Source organism: Aquarana catesbeiana, linkage group LG10 (genome assembly GCF_042186555.1).
Source record: "Aquarana catesbeiana isolate 2022-GZ linkage group LG10, ASM4218655v1, whole genome shotgun sequence".
Taxonomy (NCBI): Eukaryota; Metazoa; Chordata; class Amphibia; order Anura; family Ranidae; genus Aquarana; species Aquarana catesbeiana.
The window spans coordinates 155,316,120-155,328,570 of record NC_133333.1 but is presented as its reverse complement, the minus strand read 5'-3'; the positions used below and the strand labels follow the sequence as shown (position 1 = coordinate 155,328,570).

At 46.1% G+C, this 12,451-nt stretch overlaps 1 protein-coding gene across 10 annotated transcripts in view; it reads right to left on the bottom strand.

Annotated features, from left to right (window-relative positions):
- Nucleotides 1–12,451, bottom strand: part of LOC141110959 (galactoside alpha-(1,2)-fucosyltransferase 2-like) — a 539,222-nt gene that overhangs the window by 351,221 nt on the left and 175,550 nt on the right. The window lies entirely within an intron of this gene.

The window sequence follows — 12,451 nt, the reverse complement described above, 5'->3', positions numbered from 1 at the left end:
TTACATCAAGATTACCTCTATAGGGTTACAGTGGGAAGGCGCCACCGACACCCAAAGACCAATTTTTACGCACCCGTTACTTCTATACAAAGTCAAAGTGACACCAGAATGTATCCAAAAAATCTCTAATCTTGGTTCCAGTGTACTACATTGTGACCTCATCATACGCACTGGCTCCCCAGCTGTTGCTAAGCAAAATAAAGGCAGTTTGCAGGGAAAATTAAATTTTTTTTTGGTTTATAAATGCAATTATTGCTGCAGCAGATTCTAGACATTGTACAGATCTGCCACTTTACAGGTGGACTAAGGGACCCCTCAGGCACTATATTGGAAGGAATGTTTCATTTTTAGACTTCCACTTTAAAAATCAAAAAATCACTGCTCGTTTAAAAATGACATTTTTCACAAACTTTTTTTTATTGTCCGCCAGGGCAGGACCCGGACCCCTATAACCATTGTATGCCCAATTACTTGCATAAAAGCCTTCAAAATGGGTACTTTGATTTTTGACATTCGGGTCCCATTGACTTTAATGGGGTTCGTTATTTGGGTCCGAACTTTCGCTGTGTTCGGAAGTTCTAATACAGGGTTCGGGCTATCCCTAGTAATGAACAGCAAGTGGGGCCAAATTGTGTTAATGGTGGGAGGAGCTTAAGTTGTGTAATTAAAGCAAACAAGGTCAGTCTGTTCCCTAGTACAATTCTCCCCATGTCAATCTGTCCCCCAGTGTAATCTTTCCTTCCCCCAGGTCAGTCTGTCCCTAGTGCAATCCTTCCCCCTCCAGGTCAGCCTGTTCCCTGGTATAATCCTCTTAGGACAATCTGTACCCCAGTACATCTCCCCAGGTCAGTCTGTCCCTCAGTATAATCCTTCCCCTCCCACAGGTCAATCTGTCCCCCAGTATAATCCCCCAGGTCAGTCTGTCCCCCGTATAATCACCTCAGGTCAGTCTGTCCCCCAGTACAATCCTCCCCCCCAAGGTCAATCTGTCCCCAAGTATAATCCCCCCCCCCCCCAGGTCAGTCTGTCCCCCAGTATAATTCTTCCCCCCAGGTCAATCTGTTCCCCAGTAAAATACCCTCAGTTTAGGCTGTTCCCCAAGTATAATCCCCCCCAGGTCAAATTGTAACCCAGTATAATGCCCTCCCTGGTCAGTCTGTACCCCAGTACAAACCCCCCAAGATCAGTCAGACTGACTTAGGTGGATTGTACAGGGGCATAGACTGACTCCCAGTACAATCCTCCAATAGTTGATTTTTTAGGCCCTGCAAAAGTTGCGGAAATGTTAATCAAATGTTAATCAAATCACTGTTTTCACAAAAAATATACTAAAAGCATTATTAGCATACAAAAAAACACAAAATGACTTACAAAATGTTAAATTCCTAGTAAGTCCTTATTCACATGTTATGTTCTAAAGTGAACGCCCGTGTGAGGGCTGTGTTCCCGTGCATCCCTGTGCAGGCATTTCTATTCATATCAATTGGGATGCAGTGGCTGCATATACACAGTTACTGCTCCCAATCTGACATCTGCGTGAATGCAGAGAGTGTGAGTTTAAAGACATGCATCCACATTTACACGGATGTCAAATCGAGAGGGGTGGCTGTGTCTGTGCAGATGCTACTTCCCAATTGAATAAGACTGCCTGCACAGGGATGCATGGAACACCTGCACATCCCTGTATAGGTAAACACAGCCTCACACAGGTGTATGCTTTAGTATGCCCCATATGAACAAGGCCTTACTATGTTTCTTTTTTTTTCACACCGTTATTTTAATCTTGTCTACCTTTTTATCTTGGACGGGAGGAGATTTGATGAAATATCAGGGGTCTAAGCAAACTCCTGAAGTCTGTTTTTTGAGACGAAAAGGGACTGAAGACATAGGAGGAATTAATTAAAGCTGATGGACCATTTTTCTGGCGTTAATCCCTCTTGTTAATGTATTGCATCAAATTCATGAAGCATTTGCAATTTGGTCCTGACAGTAATTCATGCACCAAAATCAGTTCTAAAATGTGCCACTTTTACATTGTACCGCATTGAATGCGTCACTTTTACATTGTGTAGCACTGACTGCACCAAATGTAAAAGTGGCGCTAATTAAGACCAACTCTCTTTTCGCATACAGACAGAAAAACTAGCTCAGACAGTTTACTATCCTTCAGTGATGAATGCACACAGCAGCAATCAGTACCGAAGGTGCTGATAAACATTGCATTTTTACCAGCACCCCCCCCCCCCCCCCCACTCTCCATCCTGAACAGTTTGCTGATCTCCCACCCCAGCAGCAGCTGCCCAGTAGTGCTATAGGGAGGGGGCACAAGAGATCAGTGATGTGGGGAGAAATACAAGTGGCGGTTGGAGCAGTGGTAAATCCCCCCCTGTGGCTCCTTGCAGCACTCGAAGCTGGCGGGAGAAGATTAGTGCTGCAAGCTGCAGACTGAAATCCAGAAATATGATTCAAGACCCAGACTCTCTGGGTGAATCCTGGACAGTTGGCAACCCTAAGGGGAATGCAGGCTGTTTTATAAATCAAATTCTCCCTCTCTATTGTAGTAAGTTAAAATAGAACTAAAGACAAAAAAAATGTATTTTTTTTTATAGAGAAAGGAAGGATTATAACCCCTGTCAGTTTTTACTTTAGTTATCTGTGTCCCACTGGGGAGATTTCCCTTTATTTCCCGTCTCATACCAAAACAGGAAGTAAGAGAAAATCCCTCAAAGTTAAGGAATCCCTAGTTTTCACCAGGGTCCCCAAAATTAGTGTCCCCACTGGAAAATGTCCCCTCTATTCCTCTTTTGGTGACAACCCCAAATGTGGAATTTCCTTTTACTTTCACCTTCAGGGAGGGTAAACAAGACAAATAAAGAGGATGAATCTACCCAATGGGGTAGCAGACAGCAATAAAAACCTGACTGGTGTTCGAATCCCTCTCCACTCTAAAATCTAAATTTAAGAAAAAAGTTCTGCCTTTGGTTATACAATAAAGGAAACAACCGCAACATACAAGGATATACAATGTGATACTGACATATAATCACATGCATAGGTTGGACTTGAAGGGCTTGTGTCTTTTTTTCAACCTCACCTACCATGTAACTATGCATTGAAAGGATTTAACTAGGGAAACTCAATACAGTAATACCTTGGATTATGAGCATAATTCGTTCCAGAAGCATGCTTGTAATCCAAAGCACTCGTATATCAAAGCGAGTTTCCCCATATGAAATAATGGAAACTCAGATGATTCGTTCCACAACCACTGATGGTGTATGCAGTACTGTATGTGGCCAGAGGTGTGAGGGCACTGGTGTATGCAGTACTGTATGTGGCCAGAGGTGTGGGGGCGCTGGTGTATGCAGTACTGTATGTGACCAGAGGTGCGGGCCGCTGGTATATGCAGTACTGTATGTGGCCAGAGGTGCGGGGGCGCTAGTGTATGCAGTACTGTATGTGTCCAGAGGTGCGGTAGCACTGGTGTATGCAGTACTGTATGTGGCCAGAGGTGCGGGGGTGCTGGTGTATGCAGTACTGTATGTGGCCAGAGGTGCGGGGGCACTGGTGTATGCAGTACTGTATGTGGCCAGAGGTGTGGGGGCACTGGTGTATGCAGTACTGTATGTGGCCAGATGTGTGGGGGTGCTGGTGGCTCCCAGCACTTTCTGGAGAACTCTGAGACACTTGGGAACTGTTGACACTTTCAGGTGCTCTGGCACACATTACGCCTGCCCCACCCAGCTGGGAGTGTCTCTGAGCATCTCCGAATTCTCCACGAAGTGCTGGGAGCCACCAGTGCCCCTGGACCTCTGACCACATGCAGTACTGCAAACACCAGCGCCCCTGGACCTCTGACCACATGCAGTACTGCATACACCAGTGCCCCTGGACCTCTGACCACATGCAGTACTGCATACACCAGCACCCCCAGACCTCTGACCACATGCAGTACTGCATACACCTGCGGCTTTACTACATGGATTGTACTGCTCACATATCAAGTCAGCGCTTGCATATCCAGTCAAAATTTTAAAAACAATGTTGCTCGTCTTTCAAAACGCATAACTCTCAAACCAAGGTATTACTGTACATTCAAACTTCCAAATAAGGCACTGAGAACAAAAATGATGCTAAAGTATCCATTAGGCACATCCAAAATCCAGATCTGTCCAACAATACAGCATGCGTTTTCAAGAGCTACATGGAAAAATCTCAATCTTAATTATCTATGCTAATAAAGAATGCATGTAGAAAGAATAATTACTGGGCAGAGCTAATTAATTTAAGTGTTCAGAAGATTCCAAGACACACAATGCAATCATTACAGCTAAAGATCAAGGGGGGTTGTCATACCCTAAAGGGACACTATTCTCAGTCTGACTTTTTATAGAAGTTAGTTATTTCTGTGTACATGTATGTTTGTCAGCATGAATGGACCTTTATTATGTTCCTTACCCCGTTTCTTCTATTTTCTACGGGAAGTCATTTTCTTGCTCCACCATTTCTTACTGCATAGCAGAAAGTCTTTTTACTATTTAGCAGTGTGGCTAATTAGAGTTTAGAAACTGTACCCCCCCCCCCCCCAAGGAATGAGAGAGAGGAAGAATTCCCTGCGAAGAAGCCTAGTACAGTTGAGTTCCAGCAGTAAGGCTAAGTGTACATTTGCGCTTGGGGGTGGTAAAAATAGGTGGTTGAGCTACATATGCAAAGACAGCCGGATTGGGAAGTATACCTGCCCACATCACCAGCATGCATTGCGGTTGTGCAGGCTTTTAGGGGTTAAAACAGGCAAGTAACATATCTGTGATCCACCGCAGATCTTCAGAGGGTAACAAAGTCTTATTGCCATTGCCATTTCGAACATATATGGGTCTTTTAGCACTCTGTATTATTTCAATATGATCAGAATACATGTAAGTAGTCTGCCAATAGTTGTCCCCTGATTATATATTTGCATTGAGCGCTCTACTATAATACATAGTCTATTACTAGAGTGTCCGTGGACCACAACAAAATGGTCTGTATTTAAATGACAGATCAGTCATCCAATCAGAATGCCCCTGAGGAAGAAACGTCATCCCTGTATTGACACGCGTTGGGGAGGGGCCAGGAAGGAACGAGAGGTAGTCTACCTGCCTGGGATGTGACACATACCATATCTCTTTATCGGTTCGATATTTACACGCCTTGCATAGTGCGGTGCACTGATGCACCTTACACATGTGAGTACCACATTTGGGGAGTGTATTTTATTTGCCTAATAAAATTTTAAAACGATATCACACCATCAAGTTTTTTTCTCTCATATACCCTTGAGATACTGCATTGGAAACCCAGGATCCAGTAACCTGCTTAGAATCCTGGGGTGGTTCAAACGAGTGTTTTGACTAAGCGTAACAGCTGAATCACACGCTCTAAGGTGAGCACATTACCTAGGGGGTCACCGGATTGCACCAATGCATGATCTGCACCACGAATGGAGTTATGAGCATGCTTAAAAATAGCACAATTGGACATCATGCATAAGCACTTTAATACGTTCTATCAACAGGATTTCACAAATCACTTACAAGATCTTTTCTATTAAAGGGGTTGTAAAGGTTCACGTTTTTTCACCTTAATACATCCTATGCATTAAGGTGAAAAAACATCCGACAATACCGGCCCCACCAGCCCCCCCATTTTACTTACCTGAGCCCGTTCACCCCCGATTTTTCCTCTTCGCCGCTCAGCCTGGCCGTTGATTGGCTAGAGTGGATGGATTGAAAGAAGCGCAGCCATTGGCTCGCGCTGCTGTCAATCACATCCAATGATGCGGCGTGCCAGGGGGGCGGGGCCGAGTGATACAGTCAGGGAGCGTGCCCGCAAGAACTAAGCACCATGCAAGAGAGCTCACATGAAGGTGTTTAGTTCTTGCGGGGAGGAGCTGAGACAGCCGCCGAGGGACCCCAGAAGACCAGGTTAGGGGGCCATTCTGTGCAAAACAAGCTGCACAGTGGAGGTAAGTATAACATGTTTGTTATTTAAAATAAAAAAAAATAAAAAACCTTTACAACCCCTTTAAGAACTGTTTACATAAGAACTGTGTGGCACAAAAGCACTTTTTGGAACTTTTTTGAAAATTATTCATATATGCACTTTTAGCATGTCTAATTACATTGTGAATATTATTATTTATTTATTGTGTGTCACCATAGCACTTTTTTGGATATTATTTATAGTTTGTGTTTATATATTTTTTATATACCTTTTTGAAAATACCAGTAACACAGAGCACCCAGAGTCAATAGGAGCACTTGATTATAAAATTTGATGTGTTTACTCTTTAGTGGTATTACTGGTCACATATTAATATTTATGATATTTTTTATATATTTACATTTGTCTGTAAGTGTACATGAATTTGGTAGACTGTAATAGAGGCTTACATGGTGTAGCACACTTTAGCGCAGCGTAATATTTATTGTTTTTTGCCATTTGCACAAATTTATGAGACTTGTTTAATGCATGCAGCTAAGTAGTGGTGTTCATTAGGCATAAGGTTCATTGAGGCTCGCAGGACTTTGATTCCCTTTTCCCTAAGCCCTAAGTTCTAGTTTGAAACCGCTCCAGTGTGAACTGGCACTTAATGTACAGTATATATAAAGTCTTTTTTTTTTTTTTTTTTTTTTTTTTTTTTTTATGAATAGGGTCAGAAATGGTTAGAACCCATTGCCATCTGTGTCTTATTTGGGGTATTTCCCTTTACTTCCTGTTCTGTACACATGATAGAAAGTGATCAGAACTCTAATTATAAATCAAGTATATTAAAGCATATTAAAAGAGGAGGCAAATTCAGCAATGGGAAATGCAATGTACACTATATTGTCAAAAGTATTGGGATGCCTGCCTTTACATTACATTTAATGGCATCCCAGTCTAATGCCCCGTACACACGGTCGGACATTGATCGGACATTCCGACAACAAAATCCTAGGATTTTTTCCGACGGATGTTGGCTCAAACTTGTTTTGCCTACACACGGTCGCACAAAGTTGTCGGAATTTCCGATCGACAACCACGCGGTCACGTACACCACGTACGACGAGACTAGAAAAGGCCGGTTCAGAACCAAGCGCGGCACCCTTTGGGCTCCTTTTGCTAATCTCGTGTTAGTAAAAGTTTGGTGAGAGACGATTCGCGCTTTTTCAGACTCGTGGCTTTCAGATCGTTTTCTGCCGTTCAGTTTGTGCTTGTGGGTTTGTATCTGCTCTTCAGTGCGTGCAGCAAGTTCCGCGTGACTTTAAGGAGTCATTGTATTCTTGTTCGTTCGTTACTGGTTTTCAGGTCGCTCTTCACAGGCCTTGCTGTTCTTCAGTGCGTTCTGTTACTTCGTCCTGAGCAGCCGACCGTTTTCTAGCCATGTTTCGTATGCGTACTCCTCGTACAGTTCGTGCTGTGCGGGGGCTTGGTGTTGGGGTCCTGACCTTGACACAAGTCCAGTCCATGAACAGGGTGGGGAGGAGTTCATGGACCAAGAATTGGTTGCTTCAGCGTGACCAGTTCTGTCATATGCCTTTGCTCCGTGAGATCCGTGAGAATAATCCTGATGATTTCAGGAGCTTTCTCAGGATGACGGACCCCGTATTTCACCATTTGTTGGCTTCGCTGACCCCCTATATTAGCAGGCAGGATACCTGCATGAGGCAAGCCATCACTCCGGAGCAGAGGTTGGTCGCTACCTTGCGGTATTTGGCCACAGGGAGAAGTCTGCAGGACTTGAAGTTCTCGACAGGCATCTCCCCCCAGGCTCTGGGTATCATCATCCCAGAGACCTGTTCTGCCATCATACAGGTCCTGCAGAAGGAGTATATGAAGGTAAGATTTTTTTCCTTTTATATCACATTTTATTGTATTGAATGTTTGCTAATATATTGTATTTCTTTCCTCATTCCCTAATGACCATGATTGTAATATGCTGTGAATGTCCCCTTTGTTCTCATGCATGCTGGATTTTTATGTAATTATTATTTTATGTCCTTCATACATATTTGCCCTTCAATAACCTCTCCAGCATGGTGTCTCCTGCCCTATATTCACCTCATGTAGTCACTTAACAATGTATTTTATCAGCTCTATAGTAGTGCTTTACCCCAAACACCCCCTAAAATGTTTGTTAATGTTATTTTAGCTTTAAATTCAGGCAGAGTGCCAGAGGCTTTTTTTGTGGTGTCCACAAATTTTTGGTAACCCTCCCTCCCCCCAACTGCTAAGTCAACTGATCCCAATTCTCTATCCTCAATCATCTATCTGCTGACTTTGCCAAACCCATACACACTATACCCATCTCTTTACTGGTCAGATTTATGGATGAATTCCCCAAAGCATGTAGTGCAAGGGCCTGCCTGTATACTTTCCAATGGAACTGTTTAAAGTTTTTGTATCCTATTATTATCTTGATAGGTAATAGCAGAATGTCCAAATGTCCTCAAATGTGTACAGTGTGTATTTATATCTTTGTATTCAGACACTTCTTACCTGTCCAGTGGTCTGCTAATAGTGTAACTAAGGAGGGGCTGTTCCAAGTAATACCCTGTATTTAGGCATTCATCTCTCAATGAAGTGAAGAGGGTTACCTGTCCAAGAGTTCCCCCCCCTATAATGTTAGAAATGGCCCATGAGAGGGGGGGAGGGGGAATATGATAGGTGTACCTTATACTTTGGCCTTGTTAAATTCCCCTTAGTAAATGCTATCTGGAGGTTGCCCCATAATGTTTGTGTATAATCTGCTTGCCATGTTTCTGTGAAAAAATAGTAATGTTTATTGTTTTTTCCTCAACAGTTTCCTTCCACGCCACAGGAATGGCAGACTGTGGCCTCCCACTTTGCCCAGCGGTGGGACTTTCCTAACTGCGGAGGGGCAATTGATGGGAAACACGTCCACATCGTCCCACCACCCAACTCGGGGTCGTACTATTATAATTACAAGGGGTTTAATAGTATAGTGATGTTGGCGGTGGTGTCGGCTAATTACGAGTTCTTGTATGTGGACGTGGGGAAGAATGGCCGGATGTCCGATGGTGGAGTGATCGCCCAGACGGAGTTCTACAGGCGTCTCCAGAATGGCAGCTTGGACTTGCCACCTCCAGAGGACAATGTTGAAGGTCTCCCATTTGTGTTCATTGCTGATGAAGCATTTGCGCTGGGGGACCACCTGATGCGGCCATTCCCGATGAGGACCCTCACCCCGGAACAGAGGGTTTTTAATTACCGGCTGGCCAGAGCCCGAAGAGTGGTGGAGAACACATTTGGAATCCTGGCCAGCCGGTTCCGATTATTTCTGACACCCATCCATATGGCGGAGTATAAACTGAACCATATAATACTTGCCTGCTGTGTTCTCCATAATTTTTTAAGAAAACATTCAGCCAACTATGCTGGCTCAGTTGGGCCTGAGGCCGGAATCCCAAATCCATCAACACTGACGGCGCTTGAAAGTGGCCGTCCTGGCTTGCCCTCCCTGAATGCCCGTGATGTCCGGTTACGCTACCTGGAGTTCTTTGCGGGTAGGGGGGCTATCAATATGCCAGAGAATCTGTGACACCTTTTTCAAATAAAAAACAAACAAAAGAAATTCTTGGTGGACATTTACTGCTTGTGTTTGTTTTAGCTGACCCTGACAGAAATGTTTTGAGTGCAGAAAATGTCGTGATTGGGTAACCTTATAAAAAATAGTGTTGGCTGGTACTTCCTAAATGCCAAAACACATTTCACTACAAGTGCACTTGCAACTGCACTGAACCTGCACTTGTAGTGCAAAGTGTAATTGCCCTTAGGAAATAACCCCCATTTGTGCATAAAACAGCAATTACATCACCCCAAAAGCAGGCCCGGATTTACTCCCTTTGCCGCCCCAAGGCCGGGTCCTTCAATGCCGCCCCCCCCCCACACACACACACACCACCATTCTCGTCCTTTATCGATGACTGCTACAATAGATCAATTAAAAACATATCTCCATACACGAGAACACTGAAAACAACTGGCTTTAATTGTACAGACTAAAAATACTTCAGGGTATGCGCGCGAGGGGTAAGGATTTTTCGCTGGCAATTTTTTAGGGCAATGGCTGGTGTTAGTGCCTCAATCATCCCCGGCACCATGGTTGGTATGGTGTCAGGATGATTGAAACACATTACTTCTATCATTACATTGTAATGTAAAATGAAATAGTTCAACTCACCATAATGCAGAATCATTGGGAGCCCTGAGCGTGTCACTTGCCACCATCGCTTGTCACTTGACACTATGCCTGCCACCACATGGGGATGTCACTTGCCACACTGCCTGGCTGCCACCAGATGGGGATGTCACTTGCCACGCTGCCACCAGATGGAGATGTCACTTGCCACTCTGCCTGCCACCAGATGGCGATGTCACTTGCCATGCTGCCACTAGATGGAGATGTCACTTGCCACACTGCCTGGCTGCCACCAGATGGAGATGTCACTTGCCACGCTGCCACCAGATGGGGATGTCACTTGCCACACTGCCTGTCTGCCACCAGATGGGTATGTCATTTGCCATGCTGCCACCAGATGGAGATGTCACTTGCCACACTGCCTGGCTGCCACCAGATGGGGATGTCACCTGCCACCAGATGGAGATGTCATTTGCCACACTGCCTGGCTGCCACCAGATGGAGATGTCACTTGCCACGCTGCCACCAGATGGAGATGTCACTTGCCACGCTGCCACCAAATGGAGATGTCACTTGCCACGCTGCCACCAGATGGAGATGTCACTTGCCACACTGCCTGGCTGCCACCAGATGGGGATGTCACTTGCCACACTGCCTGGCTGCCACCAGATGGGGATGTCACTTGCCACGCTGCCACCAGATGGAGATGTCACTTGCCACTCTGCCTGCCACCAGATGGGGATGTCACTTGCCACACTGCCTGGCTGCCACCAGATGGGGATGTCACTTGCCACACTGCCTGGCTGCCACCAGATGGGGATGTCACTTGCCACGCTGCCACCAGATGGAGATGTCACTTGCCACTCTGCCTGCCACCAGATGGAGATGTCACTTGCCACACTGCCTGGCTGCCACCAGATGGAGATGTCACTTGCCACGCTGCCACCAGATGGAGATGTCACTTGCCACGCTGCCACCAGATGGAGATGTCACTTGCCACACTGCCTGGCTGCCACCAGATGGGGATGTCACTTGCCATGCTGCCACCAGATGGAGATGTCACTTGTCACACTGCCTGGCTGCCACCAGATGGAGATGTCACTTGCCACGTTGCCTGGCTGCCACCAGATGGGGATGTCACTTGCCACGCTGCCACCAGATGGGGATGTCACTTGCCACACTGCCACCAGATGGGGATGTCACTTGCCACACTGCCACCAGATGGGGATGTCACTTGCCACGTTGCCACCAGATGGGAATGTCACTTGCCACACTGCCACCAGATGAGGATGTCACTTGCCACACTGCCACCAGATGGGGATGTCACTTGCCACGCTGCCACCAGATGGGGATGTCACTTGCCACACTGCCACCAGATGGGGATGTCACTTGCCACGCTGCCACCAGATGGGGATGTCACTTGCCACGCTGCCACCAGATGGGGATGTCACTTGCCACGCTGCCACCAGATGGGGATGTCACTTGCCACGCTGCCACCAGATGGGGATGTCACTTGCCACGTTGCCACCAGATGGGAATGTCACTTGCCACACTGCCACCAGATGAGGAAGTCACTTGCCACACTGCCACCAGACGGGGATGTCACTTGCTACGCTGCCTGTCTGCCACCAGATGAAGGAGGGCGGAACAGCGGTGCTGGCAATGAGAGATGTCATCTCTCTCCCCCTGCCGCCGCACCGCTGACATTACTTGTTAATCTTTTCAAAAATGGCGCTGGGCGGCGCAATCACGCTACTGCGCATGCGCCGCCCGGCCGAGCGCGTACGAGCTTTTCCGAGCCCAGCCGCTTCAGAACTGCGCATGCGCAGTAGTGGGTAGATCGCGGCCATCTTTTCTAAGGGCACCGGTGCCCTTAACCACATTTAACGGGCAGCCTGAAAGGGGGGGGGGCGGCCGCGAAGTCGCCGCAGGAGCGGCGCCGCCCCTGCACCGCTGCCGCCCCGAGGCCTGGCCTCGGTGGCCTTATGGCAAATCCGGCCCTGCCCAAAAGTGTTGTAGTGTTGAGACAATAATCCACACATTCTTGAGTAAGGCACTTTTTTATAGCTGCACAATCACATGTGCATTTACGAAAGGTTTTTAAAACAAACCAACATGTTTGTTGTATAACAATGTTTGCAGTAGCATTATCAAAAATCGAAATATCAATTTCAGATAAAACAGGCCTGTGTAAAACCAACAAGAAAGCCAAAAAACTTGAACTTGCAAAGTTCACATATGGTAAAACCTGAAGGCTATATCAGACAT